Genomic DNA, 14724 nt, shown 5'->3' with positions numbered 1-14724 from the left:
GTGTTGAGGTTCGTGAGCTCTTGATACATATTTTGGATGGCAACGCCTTATCAAATATGTCATCGATGAATATATTCTCCCATACTGAAGGATGTCTTTTGGGTCTACTGATGGTGGTCAAACAGAATCTTATACCCCCTACCATTTCATTCCAAGTCTTAACTAATTTTTTTTTTCTTTTTCCAGAACACCAACCGGCCGAGAAAACTGGAACAAAGAGGAGAAGCTGTGATGCAGGAACATCTAGCGTAAAGCTGAGAGGTGAGATGGTGTGGAGACTGGTAGGTTGTATCTTTCCATGTGCTGCTTTCAAGGGTCATAGGGAAAAAAGATTGCCAAGGAGATAAAGCCCGGGGTGTTGACGTCACCTGGTATCGGTGGAGCCACGTAGCCACCAGCCATTAATGGGAAGGCTAGCGTGCGGCACTGTTGTCTTTCCTGCGGAGTTAGATGTGCGGCGTCCCCTGTTTGCAGTTCAGTCAGAGCCCGTGTGGGACTGTCCTGGCACCGGCCGGGGTGGACTCGAGAGCCGTGCCATTCCTGCTGGGCTGTCGCAGCATCCCTCTCAGAACAGGGCCTCAGCAGAGCTCCTGGTGAGAGAGAGAGAGAGACAGAGAGACAGAGATAGAGACAGAGACAGAGACAGAATTGCGCTCAAGAGACAGGGGCAGTTTTTTTTCTGTAGCTCCGATGAGCACGTATGCTCCTGATGTTTATTTTGAGATCTCTTTCTCAGGAAGATTGATTTGAGTCCAGTTGCCAGGTTCCTTTGAAGGTTCATATTGGTAGGTGGCGCCCTCTAGCTCCCAGAAGCTTTACTCTCTGGAGCTCCTCAGCCCTTGGGGGGATGGCAGGGGTCACAGGGGAGCGGTGCCGGTGCCCTCCCCCCACCGGGAGGAAAGAGGTCTTTCCTGCTCCCCGGCCGCACTGCCCGTCTCCACTGCCAGGGCCAGTTTGCGTAGCACACAGGGAGAAGCTGCCATAGGTGGGGGGGGGCGGCCATTTTGCAGGCCGGTGCCGGTGGGGAGGCAGGCCGTGTATCAGTCACAGCACGGTAGGGGGCCTCGGAGCTGCGAGGCCAGCCGGGGGATGGAGCGCCCAGAGCTCCTGAATGTTCCCCCTCCTGCCGGGCAGAGTGCACCCGGGCAGTTTGGCGCACCTGTCCTTTCTCCTGAGCGGCAAGCTCTGCGGAAGCATTGCTCTCTCTCGCTGTTAGGAAGTCTCTCAGACTGCCCGCCTTTCTTTTGTCCCATAGCGGCCGGATGTGAATCCCTGTGTTGTCCCACAAGTGGCTGGAATCTCAAGTCTCTCGAAGTCTTCCTGTCTTCACTTTCCGACCCCACCGATCCTGCGGAGCGCACCACGTGTACGGTAGGTTTGCGCTCCCAGAGCACATCTCATCTCCAGGGCTGGGTGTTCGGCAGTCCTAGGCCTCCGCCCACCTCCCCAGTTCCGTTTCTCGTCCTCCCCCTCCTCCACCCCCCCCCCCCCCCGTTAGCTTGGGTGCGGGAAGGGCTTTGGGGTCCCTCTGGGTCACAGGCTTTTTGGTACATCACCCTTCTCCTTGAGGTGGCAACCTGCCGCAGCAGCCTCCTTCCCTGCTGTTCTTCCAGGATTTGGTGTAGTTGTTTTATTTTCATATTGTACCTATGTATGTGGTTTTGGTTTTGGGAGGAGGTTTCTGCCTCCCTTCTCACCTGAGCCGCTGTCTTTGATCCCATCGACCCATCCTTTTGTTTTTTTTTCAGTTTCACTTGTGTAGGGCACCTTTCCCCACACCTTCAACTTGTAGTCTGTCTGTGTCCTTGGATCTCAAGTGAGTCTCCTGTAAGGGAGTACGTAGGTGGTCTTGAGTTTTCATCCCTTTCCTTAACCCTGTGTCTTTTGACTGGAGCATTTAAAGCCTGTCCTTTTATTCTGACCATTGAGAGCTGTGTCCCTATTGCACTTAAAAAAATTTTTTTTTGTTGTTATAATTAATCTACAATTACATGAAGAACATTATGTTTACTAGGCTCCCCACTTCAAGACCCACCCACAAACCCCATTACAGTCACTGTCCATCAGCGTAGTTAGTTTCTGTAGACTCACTACTTGTCTTCTCTGTGTTGTACAGTCCTCCGCGTGCCCCCCTCCACCATTATACTTGCTAATTGTAATACCCCCTTTCTTTTTCCCCACCCTTATCCCTCCCTTCCCACCCACCCTCCTCATTCCCTTTCCCTTCAGTAACTGTTAGTCCATTCTTGGGTTCTGTGAGTCTGCTGCTGTTTTGTTCCTTCAGTTTTTCTTTGTTGTTATACTCCACATATGAGTGAAATCATTTGGTACTTGTCTTTCTCCACCTGGCTTATTTCACTGAGCATAATACCCTCTAGCTCCATCCAAGTTGTTGCAAATGTTAGGATTTGTTTTCTTCTTATGTCTGAATTGTATTCCTTTGTGTATATGTACCACCTCTTCTTTATCCATTCATCTCCTGATGGACAGTTAGGTTGCTTCCATTTCTTGGCTTTTGTAAATAGTGCTGTGAGAAACATAGGGGCGCATCTGTGTTTTTCTAACTGGACTCCTGCATTCTTAGGGTTAATTCGTAGGAGTGGAATCCTTGAGTCAAACCGTATTTGTACTTTTTTGTTTTTTGTGAAACCTCCATACTGCTTTCCACAATGGTTGAACTGATTTACGTTCCCACCAGCAGTGTCTAAGGGTTCCCCTTTCTCCACATCCTCACCAACATCTGTTGTTGTGTGTCTTCCGCATAGTGGCTATTGTGTCTACTGTGATTTGATAATGCATTGTGGTTTTAATTTGCATTTCTCTGATGATTCGCGATGTGGAGTATCTTTTCTTTTTTCTTTTTATTTCTTTGAGTTTATTCTTCTCAGTTCATTGTTTTTCTGATTTGCTTTTACTTTCCTCATTCCTATTTCTTTCTTTTTTTAAACCTTTTATTAACATGATTGATATACACTCCTATGCAGGTTTTACATGAAAAAACAGTGTGGTTACTACATTTACCCGTATATCAATTCCCTACTCATACCCCAGTGAAGTCACTGTCCATCAGTGCAGCAAGTTGCCAAAGAATCACTATGTCCCTTCTCTGTTATACAGTATTCTCCCCGTGATCCCCCACAGCATATCTACTAAACATTATACCCCCTCAGTCCCCTTCTCCCTCCCTCCCCACCCGTCCTCCCACACCCCCCTCTGCTTTGGTAACTACTGGTTCATTCTTGATGTCTCTGAGTCTGCTGCTATTTTGTTCCTTCAGTTGTGCTTCATTGTTATAGCCCACAAATTAGGGAAATCATTTGACATTTGTCTTTCTTCGCCTGGCTTATCTCACTGAGCATAATGTCCTCCAGCTCCATCCATGTTGTTGCAAATGGTAGGATTTGTTTCTTTCTTATGGCTGAATAGTATTCCTTTGTATATATGTAACACATCTTTATCCATTCATCTGCAGATGGACACTTAGGTTGCTTCCATATCTTGGCTATTGTAAAAAGTGCTACGATGAACATAGGGGTGCATAAGTCTTTTTGAATCTGAGAAGTTTTATTATTTGGGTACATTCCAAGAAGTGGGATTCCGGGATCAAATGGTATTTCTAGTTTTAGTTTTTTGAGGAACCTCCATATTGCTTTCCACAATGATTGAACTAGCTTACCTTCCCACCAGCAGTGTAGGAGGGTTTCCCTTTCTCCGCATCCTGGCCAACATTTGTTGTTCTTAGTCTTTTGGATGGTAGCCATCCTTACTGGTGTGAGGTGATACCTCATTGCAGTGTTAATTTGCATTTCCCTGATGATTAGTGATGTGGAGCATCTTTTCATGTGCTTGTTGGCCATCTGAATTTCTTCTTTAGAGAACTGTCTCTTCATATCCTCTGCCCATTTGTTAATCGGGTTATTTGCTTTTTGGGTGTTGAGGTGTGTAAGTTATTTACATATTTTGGATGTTAACCCCTTGTGATATATGTCATTTACAAATATAGTCTCCCATACTGTAGGATGCCTTTTTGTTTTGTTGATCTCCTTTGCCGTACCAGAAACTTTTTAGTTTGGTCTAGTCCCATGAGTTCATTTTTGCTTTTGTTTGCCTTTCTCGAGGAGGTGGGTTCAGGAAGAAGTTGCTCATGCTTATATTCAGGAGATGTTTGCCTATGTTGTCTTCTAAGAGTTTTATGGTTTCATGACTTATATTCAAGTCTTTAATCCATTTCAAGTTAACTTTTGTGTATGGGCTTAACCAATAATCAAGTTTCATTCTCTTGCATGCAGCTGTCCAGTTTTGCCCACAGCAGCTGTTGAAGAGGCTGTCATTTCCCTATTGTATGTCCATGGCTCCTTTATCATATATTAATAGGCTCTCTAGTCTGTTCCATTGGTCTATGGGTCTGTTCTTGTGCCAGTACCAAATTGTCTTGATTACTATCGCTTTGTAGTAGAGCTTGAAGTTGGGGAGTGTAATTCCCCCTGCTTTATTCTTCCTTCTCAGGATTGCTTTGGCTATTCGAGGTCTTTTGTGGTTCCATATAAATTATAGGACGATTTTCTGTAGTTCGTTGAAGAATGCTGTTGGTATTTTTATAGGAATTGCATTGAATCTATAGATTGCTTTAGGCAGGATGGCCATTTTGTCAATATTAATTCTTCCTATCCATGAGCACGGAATGTGTTTCCAATTATTAGTATCTTCTGTAATTTCTCTCATGAGTGTCCTGTAGTTTTCAGAGTGTAGGTCTTTTACTTCCGTGGTTAAGTTTATTCCTGTGTATTTTATTTTTTTTCATGCAATTGTGAATGGAATTGTTTTCCTGGTTTCTCTCTCTACTAGTTCATTGTTAGTATATCGGAATGCCAGATTTCTTTGTATTAATTTTTTATCCTGCAACTTTGCTGAATTCAGATATTAGATCTAGGAGTTTTGGAGTAGATTCTTTAGGGTTTTTTTACGTACAATATCATGTCATCTGCAAGCAGGGACAGTTTAATTTCTTCCTTTCCAATCTGGATGCCTTTTATTTCTTTTTGTTTTCTGATTGCCGTGGCCAGGACCTCCAGTACTATGTTGAATAGAAGTGGGGAGAGCGGGCATCCTTGTGTTTTTCCCAATCTTAAAGGAAAAGCTTTCAGCTTCTTGGTGTTAAGTATAATGTTGGCTGTGGTTTTGTCATATTTGCCCTTTATTATGTTGAGGTACTTGTTCTCTATACCCATTTTGTTGAGAGTTTTTATCATGAATGGATGTTGAATTTTGTCAAATGCTTTTTCAGCGTCTATGGAGATGGTTAAGTGGTTTTTGTCCTTTTTGTTGATGTGGTAGATGGTGTTGATGGATTTTCAAATGTTGTACCATCCTTGCATCCCTGGCATAAATCCAGGTTGATCATGATGGACGATCTTTTTGATGTATTTTTGAATTCAGTTTGCTATTATGTTGAGTATTTTTGCATCTATGTTTATCAGGGATATTGGTCTGTAGTTTTCTTTTTTTGTGTTGTCTTTGCGTTGGGTTTTGGTATTAGAGTGATGCTGGCCTTATAAAATGAGTTTGGAAGTATTCCCTCTTCTATTTTTTGGAAAACTTTAAGAATGGGTATTAGGTCTTCACTACATGTTTGATAAAATTCAGTGGTGAATCCATCTGGTCCAGAAGTTTTGTTCTTAAGTAGGTTTTTGATTACCAGTTCAATTTCATTGCTGGTAATTGGTCTGTTCAGATTTTCTGTTTCTTCCTTGGTCAGCCTTGGAAGGTTGTATTTTTCTAGAAAGTTATCCATTTCTTCCATGTTGTACAGTTTGTTAGCATATTATTTTTCATAGTATTCTCTAATAATTCTTTGTATTTCTGTGGTATCTGTAGTGATTTTTCCTTTCTCATTTCTGATTCTGTTTATGTGTGTAGACTCTTTTTTTTTTTGATAAGTCTGGCTAGGGGTTTATCTATTTTGTTTATTTTCTCTAAGAACCATCTCTTGCTTTCGTTGATTCTTTCTATTGTTTTATTCTTCTCAATTTTATTTATTTCTGGCTTAATCTTTAGTATGTCCCTCCTTCTACTGACTTTGGGCCTCATTTGTTCTTTTTCTAGTTTCATTTAATTGTGAGTTCAAACTGCTTATATGGGATTGTTCTTCTTTCTTGTGATTGGCCTGTGTTGCAGTATACTTTCCTCTTAGCATAGCCTTGGCTGCTTCCCACAGATTTTGTGGTGTCAAATTATTGTTGTCACTTGTCTCCATATATTGCTTGATCTGTGTTTTTATTTGGTCATTGATCTGTTGGTTATTTAGGAGCATGTTTTGAAGCTTCCATGTGTTTGTGGGATTTTTCATTTTGTTTGCGTAACATTTCTATTTTCATAGCTTTGTGATCTGAGAAACTGGTTGGTACAATTTCAATATTTTTGAATTTACTGAAGCTCTTTTTGTGGCCTAGTATATGATCTATTCTTGAAAATGTTCCATGTGCACTCGAGAAGAATGTGTATTCTGTTGCTTTTGGGTGTAAAGTTCTGTAGATGTCTGTTAGGTCCATCTGTTCTATTGTGTTGTTCAGTGCCTCTGTCTCCTTACCTATCTTCTGTCTGGTTGATCTGTCCTTCAGAGTGAGTGTAGTGTTGAAGTATCCTAGAATGAATGCATTGCATTCTATTTCCCCTTTTAATTCTGTTAGTATTTGTTTCACATATGTGGGTGTTCCTGTGTTGGGAGCATAGATATGTATAATCGTTATATCTTCTTGTTGGATCGACCCCTTTATCATTATGTAATGTCCTTCTTTTTTGTCTCTTGTTACTTTCTCTGTTTTGAAGTCTATTTTGTCTGATACAAGTATTGCAACCCCTTATTTTTTCTCTCTGTTAGTTGCGTGAAATACCTTTTTCCATCCCTTCACTTTTAGTCTGTGTATGTGTTTTGGTTTAAAGTGAGTCTCTTGCAGGCAGCATATAGATAGGTCTTTTTTTTTTATCCATTCAGTGACTGTGTGTTTTGATAGGTGCATTCAGTCCATTTACATTTAGGGTGATTGTCAATAGGTATGTACTTACTGTCATTGCAGGCTTTAGATTTGTGGTTACCAAAAGTTCAAAGTTAATTTCCTTACTATTCAAGAGTCCAACTTAACTCACTTAAGATGCTGTTACAAACACAATCTAAAGGTTCTTTTCTTTTTCTCCTCCTTTTTCTTCCTCCTCCATTCTTTGTATATTAGGTATCATTTTCTATATTCTTTGTCTATCCCTTGATTGACTTTGGGGATAGTTAATTTAATTTTGGATTTGCTTAATAATTAGCTATTCTTCTTTCTTTACTGTGGTTTTATTTCCTCTGGTGACAGCTATTAAACCTTAGGAACCACTTCCATCTATAGCAGTCCCTCCAAAATAGACTGTAGAGATGGTTTGTGAGTGGTAAATTCTCTCAGCTTTTGCTTATCTGGGAATTATTTAATCCCTCCTTCAAATTTAAATGATAATCTTGCTGGATAAAGTAATCTTGGGTCCAGGCCCTTCAGCTTCATTGCATTGAATATCATCCTGCACTCCCTTCTTGCCTGTAAGGTTTCTGCTGAGAAGTCTGATGTTAGCTTGATTAGCTTTCCTTTGTATGTGATCTTATTTCTTTTCTCTGGCTGCTTTTAATAGTCTGTCCTTATCCTTGATCTTTGCTAATTTTGTTACTCTAAGTCTTGGTGTTGTCTTCCTTCGGTCCGTTGTGTTGGGAGATGTGTGGATCTCCATGGCCTGAGAGACTATCTCCTTCCCCAGACTGGGGAAGTTTTCAGCTACTACCTCCTCAAAGACACTTTCTATCCCTTTCTCTTTCTCTTCTTCTGATATTCCTATAATGCGAATATTGTTCCATTTGGATTGATGACACAGTTCTCTCAATATTCTTTCTTTCTTAGAGATCCTTTCTTCTGTCTGTGCCTCAGCCTCTTTGTATTCCTCTTCTGTAGTTTGTATTTCATTTATCGTCTCCTCCACTGTATCCAGCCTGCTTTTAATACCCTCCATCGTGTTCTTCAGTGGTTGGATCTCCGACCTGAATTCATTCCTGAGTTCTTGGATATCTTTCCATACCTCCATTAGCCTATTGTTGATTTTTATTTTGAACTCCCTTTCAGGAAGAGTCGGAAGGTCCATGTCATTTAAATCTTTCTCTGCAGTTATATTAATTTTACTCTGGATCAGGTTCCCTTACCATTTCATATTTGTATATTGTGCCCATAAGTGTCCAGAAGCTCCACTCTGGAGCTGCTCTGCCCCTGAAGCAATGTCAGGGGTTGCAGGGGAGCAGTATTGGTGCCTGGGTGGAGGAAAGAGCTGTTCCTGGCTTCTGGCTGCTGTGCCTGTCTCCACTGCACTTAGCCAGTGGGCCGAGCACACAGGCATAAGCTTTTGTCCCAGAGCAGCCGGATATGGATCCCTGCTTTCCACAAGCAGCTGGAATCTGAGTCTCTTCAGGAATTCTGCCTGTATTAACTTTCCAGCCCGGTAGTGATGCAAGTATCATGAAAGCACCATGAAATGTAGGTTTGTGCTCCCAGTGCAGGTCTCTGGAGCTAGGTATTCAGCAGTCCCAGGCCTTCCACTCCCTCCCTGCTCCATTTCTCTTCCTCCCGCCAGTGAGCTGTGGTGGGGGAAGGGCTTGGGTCCTGCCTGGCCACCACTTTGGTACGTTACCCTGTTCCGTGAGGTCTGCTCTTTTCTCCAGGTGTGTGCAGTCTGGCGCCATCCTCTTTCCTGTTGGTCTCTCAGGATTAGTTGCGCCAACTATATTTTCTAATTGAATCTAGTTTTAGGAGGAAGCCTCTTTCTCTCCTCTCAACGCTGCCATCTTTAATCCAATGGAGCATCTTTTCATGTGCCTGTTGGACACCTGAATTTCTTCTTTGGGGAAGTGTCTGTTCAGATCCTCTGCCCATTTTTAATTGGGTTATTTGCTTTATGTGTGTGGAGGTGCATGAGCACTTAATATGTATTTTAGATGTCAGCCCCTTATTGGATATTTCATCCATGAATATATTCTCCCATACTGTAGGATGTCTTTGTTCTATTCTTGGTGTTTAAACAGAATCATATTTCCCCTGCCATTTCATTCCAATTCTGAGTCAATTTTTTTTTCTTTTTTCTTTTTTCACAGTAGTCTCTAACTACATTAATACTTCTCAATGAAAGCATTCATCAAACAATATCTTAATGATGCTAGTGTCTCCTTAGCATTTGTATAAAATGGAAAAGTGCCCTGAGTTTATCATGACAGCCTAGACTTTGTCATGCTTTGTCATGCTTTCAGCAGTATAGGCCCACCAATATATATAAAATAAGAAATATATATATTGTTTCTGCCCCCAGGGCCTGACATTGGACTCCTAAATCCTTATAAGTTGGGGTGCTAGGAGTATCTTTCATTCTAATACTTAGTCTTTGACCTTGGCTCCTGACACAGAGCTCCTAAATCTTTGAAATTTCCTCATTATAGGAATGTCTTTATTCTAATGAGACAATTCTTAGTAGGCTCCTGGATGGCATCTAGTCACCAGAATGACCAAGCTATGATTAGAAGCTTGGAAATTTAAGTCCCACCTTCCATTCTGCAGAGAGGGGATAGAAGCTTGAAGTAGTGCTAGTAATCAATCATGTCTGCATGATGAAGCTTCCGTGAAAGGCAAGAAAGGCAGAGGTTAGAAATAACAAAGGACCAGCACTTCATTTTATCCAGCTCTAAACCTTTCCCCAACTACCTTGGAATTAAAATTCAAGTATAAGAGGGCTGTCTTGTGAAATGCCTGTATGCATGTTAACATGTTTATTTGAACTGAAAAATAGAGTTAGAGTTTTTTCTCCAGAAAACAATTCTTAATTTGCCTCATTAATTTGTCAGCGAAGGCTTCCATCACCCTTTACACGCTGGCAGCTCCAAAGGCTCAACAAAACGTGTTTCACAGACACAGTTTTCAATATATCAGAAGCCACATCCTTTGAAACTATTTCACTTATGATCAAATATAAATATAAGCTTAAAAAGGTAAAGGAGTACAAAGACTTTCTAAAATTTTTTATGGAGAATGACAGCAAAAAAGTTTGAAGGCCAGTGTTCTGGCCTTCTCTCTGCTTTCACACAGAGAGGGGATCCTGGTAGAAGAGCTAAACCAGAGGGGAAGCTTCTTGAGTGGTCTGCCCTCATGCCCGGCACCAGCAAATACACCTTATGGTGAAAAATGCACTCTCAGCAGAACATCCAGCAAGTCCTGGGGAAAACTGCGGTTGCTCTTGCTAGCCTACTGCCTCCCACCTCCCTTTCCAAACATCCTGGCATTCTCACTCTGCCCCTGCCCTGTACCTAATGTCCCCACTAACAGGCTCCCCTAGACTATTACTGCCTTCATGATGCACTGTCCTAAGCGGCTTTGCTGCCTTGGTCTTATTTTAACACCCTTACCCTCAAATGTAGCTGGTCTGAAGTAAAATGTTATGGGGGCAACTATTTGCTTAACCAGTTTCTTAGTGTCATAATATCTCTAGGCCCTAGAGAATATCTACAAATTAAGAACAATTTATTTTGGGTTATTGCTCTAATGGAGCCTCAGATTTGTGGATTTTCTTGTCATTTGGAGATAATTCTGAGCACCACTCTACCCAGGGACACCTAGTCTTTGAGGTCAGGTTCTAGGCAGAGGAGCCTGATGCTTCAGAAGAATCCTACAAGAGCTGCCCACTCCAGCCCACTCTTCCTTCTGTTCACCAAACTAATCCTGCAAACACTCTCCACATTGTACTAATTTCCCAAACCTGGGAAAACAATGCTGTTTCCCATAAGTCTTTTTACTTCCTGGCTTCAAACATCTATCATTTGAGGGACTTAGCAGACCACACATTACAGCTCTCACATCAGTCACCTGAGGACCTGAGGGGCACCAAGTACTCATCTGTGTATGTGCAACAGGCCCTTAATAGGCAGCATCTCATTTAATCCCTCCCAGCAATCCTGTGCAATGGGCTCCTACATCCCACTTGGTGAAAGAGGCCCAGTTCACCCAAAGTCATGCAGCTATGTGGATTCCAACTCAGGTTTATTCATTCATTTGAAAACTAGTTTTAGTGAGCACTAGAGTGTGCCTAGGCCCTGTGTTCCATACTGAGCAAGAACATGGTGAATTCAGAGCTCTGCTCTCAGAGACCTTATATTCTAGAGAAGGGAAATTAAACAGGTAGAATGAAATCAGTCTGTCTCTTTTCTCCTCTGCCCTGCTCTGAGAGACCTCTGACTCCCTGGGATACAGAAGAAAGCATGTGTGCTGACAAGAATGTGGCCTCTGCACTCATGGACTTTGAACAGACAGACTTGATTGCAAATCATGGTATGCCACTTACTAGCTGTGAACATTGAGCAAACAACTTAAGTTATGGAAACATCTTTCCTCAAGACCTTGCGAATATTCTTCCCTAGGCTTATCTACTCTCAGCATGCAGGTCTTGGATCAAATATCACCTCCTCAGAAAGGCCCTTCCTGACCATCCAAGCTAAAGGCTCTGACACATAGGACTTTTGCCACCACAAGTTTCTCTGGTATTCACTCAGCCCCTGCATCTGGTCTTCTGCTCCCTGCAAATGCGGGTATGACAGTGCAATGACATGTTCTTCCTTCAGCTTGGCATTTGGGATGAGAACCTGCAGTGAGGAGATCACTCAGCAGGGCAGAGAGAAGGTGCATACAGGCATGAGGAGGTCAGCCAGACACAAAAGTCCACTCAAAGCCTTCACCGCCAGCCCCCGAAGGCAAGCTAAGTGAAGGGTGGTGGCTCAGATACTGCCTGGCAGCCCCACTGGGCCTCTGAACTGGGGCCATCGGGAATGTGGTGAGGGGTGCAGGCCCACTTTCACTGCAGTGAGACCAGATGAAATAGAGGTTTTAAAGGTGGGGATGCTTGTCTTCAGGGCACCCACTTGAGAGCCCGGCTTTCAGGTCCTTCTCCCTGTCAAAGAGGCTTAGTCAGACACTCCCACAGTTTTGTAGTGCTGCTCACAAACAGCCAGTCTGCTGCAAGATGTCTTAGCTGCTTAGCTTTCTGCTGGGAAGAGAAACTAAAGTGAAAGAGTGCTGTAAGGGAGACTGGAGGACAGGATAATGGTTGAATCAGTATATTTTTCCTGGTTTTCATTGTAAGGGACTCAAAAGAAGAGGAGAAAGTGGGGACAATTAAAGGCTGAAAAAATGACTGCTGGCAAAAAGTTGTGAGAGAATTTTTCTCAAAGCAAGATACTGTTTTCTGTTACTGTAGACTCAGGTCTTGCATTAGTTTGGTAAGTGAAAGCTACTTGGTAATGTGGAAAAACTTACTTAAAATATTCACTAGGGAATTCGATAGCTTGTCTTCATGTGCCAATTATCTCAAGAGAACAGAGAATATCAGATTTTCAAAAATTGAACTCATTCACACAGAGAAAACCTGGTATAATATCCATCTGATAGCTCATAGGCAGATAACTCGTGTTACTGATTTGATTTCATGTCTTCAATAATAACAGAGCCATCTGTTTATGGTGACTTCTTACAAATGAAACATTATGGTGACTTCTTTCTAACTGAAACAAAACACTGTGCAGGCACTGATACTTCAGTAATTGGCAGCAGTCACAAAGCTGATAACTTTGAAGTGGTTTGGCTTCTCCATGCAGACATTAATAGGGATAGGGAGCAACCTGTTGAATCAACAGCGATTGTTCCCACCTATAAGGAGCAAAGGAAGAGCCAGGAAGAAGGGAACAAAGGAATAGAGAGATGTGCTGCCCATAACCACACCCATGGGAGTGAGTGGGTCTAATGCAAGAGGAGAAAGATGTAGGTGGAGGTCTAGGGGGGCATTCAAGGAAAAGTGTAGAAGAGAAGGCATTTGCAAGCCAGTGAAGGGCATTTAAAGATTGTGAGAAGAGGGATTTAATTTTATTTTCATGGCAGCCTCTGTAACTTCCTAGAAAATGGTTGAGGCCCCAGAAAGAGAGATGGCAGAAACCACTGCTTTCCATGGGGTAGACTAATGGTATCATCAGAACATTATGACTTCAGAATAGGAATGAAGATATAATCATGGCCATATGTTAACATATCCCTTTTAAACCCCTCCCCAAGATCTTAGTATTCACTTTTTAATTTTTACAACACCTGTATTATCCATTTTATTTCAGAAATTAAGGAACTGAAACAGGAGCAGTCTAAATGAACACACTCAATGCCTGGAAGTAATATTGCTGTGCATCTTTTATCCAACTGTATAAACTGGTGAAATAATGGATATGAAAGACTGTCTCAGTGGTTTCATGGTAAGTAAGATGAGTATTTTGAGCTAATCAGTTTTGGGAAATGTACTAGGTTTGTACAGAAGAGAAACCATTACTAAACTATTCATTCATTTCTCCTTTGCCTACAAAACAAGAAACAGCAGAAAATACAATATTTTCATCAGCTTAATGTTGCTTTCCAAACTTGGTGAGTCAAAGATTCCCGTCCATCTTCCCTGCAGTCAATGTATTACTTTGATTGCAGTTAGCATTCTTTCAGGCATTTTATACATTTTTTTCTGGGCTTGATTTCATTTTCATCTTGTATGTGTCTCACTCTTTCCCCTTTCATTCATCTGTCCCATAACCTCCCTTCAAACAATACCCCCTAAGCCAGGGATGAGACCTGTGACCATATTACTATAGATTATTGGTAGAACTAATAAAAACAATGTTCTCATACTTGAGAAAGGCCTCTGCCACCTACCAGCAGGGTGACCTTGGACCAACTACTCTGTGACCTTAAAATAAGATTATGCTGGTATAGACTTTACAGGCTGGCTGTGAGAATAAAATTGGATAATGTATAAAGAGCACTTAGCAGTGATCATTCCTGGGACTGAAAACCCAGGAGTCTCTCCATAGGTGGTTCTCCACCCACTTTCTCTTTTCCTATCTTACATTCCCCACCTTGGCTCTAAAGCCTTTTGACACTAACCTCCTTTGGGGGGTTTTTCTCTGTTCATGTTGTGAAGCCAAAGCAAGAATGCTCAGAAAGCCTATGTTCATTCTCAGTGTCTATTAAGACCTCTGGAAATGGCTGAAGAACTGTAGATTCAGAGACCAAAGTTTTCTTTCTGCAGTTCTCTCTTATAGTCTGTGTGATTTTGGGCAAGCTACTTAACTTCTCAGCCCTTCAATTTACTCTTCTTCAAAATGGCATCCTAATACCTCATAGGTCATCACTGGGACCATGTGAGGGTTGGATGTGATTATGAATAGGAAAATCGCCTTGTGCAGGGGCATAGTACACAGTGAATTTAAAGTGAGAATAAATTTAAAATGTTCCCCAACATTCTCAGTTTCCTCAAAATTAAAAGTAATTAAGTAAACTCTGGTATACTCTATGATGCAGCTACTAAAATCATGTAGAACATTTGACATGAGAAAATGCTCATAATGTGTTACTAAGTGAAAAAAGTATTTTGTTTCAATTTTTGTTTTTAAAAAAGTACACATAACACATGACTCCTAAGTAATCACCCTCAACTTCACAGAAAATTCCATCCATAAAAGAGTTGCATCCAAGGAGATTTAGAGAAAAACACAGCTCAGACGCCTGTGTGTTCCAAGCAGTTGGGCAATCCACAACACTGAGCTCTGTGAAAAATTAAACCTTTCACTGTAGGAGCCAGTGGGGGGAAAAA

General features: G+C 41.9%; 1 protein-coding gene across 7 annotated transcripts in view; it reads left to right on the top strand.

Moving 5' to 3' along the window:
- Positions 1 to 14724, top strand: part of LOC108388365 (mitochondrial adenyl nucleotide antiporter SLC25A24-like) — a 109827-nt gene that overhangs the window by 37966 nt on the left and 57137 nt on the right. For all 7 annotated transcript variants that reach the window (XR_012130251.1, XR_012130252.1, XM_073234338.1 and 4 more), the window contains exons 2-4: positions 187 to 261; positions 1256 to 1371; positions 13205 to 13339. The gene's annotated coding sequence lies outside the window, so the exon portion shown is untranslated. The remainder of the gene's footprint in view (positions 1 to 186; positions 262 to 1255; positions 1372 to 13204; positions 13340 to 14724) is intronic.

The sequence above is a fragment of the Manis javanica genome, chromosome 4 (assembly GCF_040802235.1).
Source record: "Manis javanica isolate MJ-LG chromosome 4, MJ_LKY, whole genome shotgun sequence".
Classification (NCBI taxonomy): Eukaryota; Metazoa; Chordata; class Mammalia; order Pholidota; family Manidae; genus Manis; species Manis javanica.
Note: the sequence above shows the minus strand (reverse complement) of the source record. Positions and strands in the feature narration are given on the sequence as shown.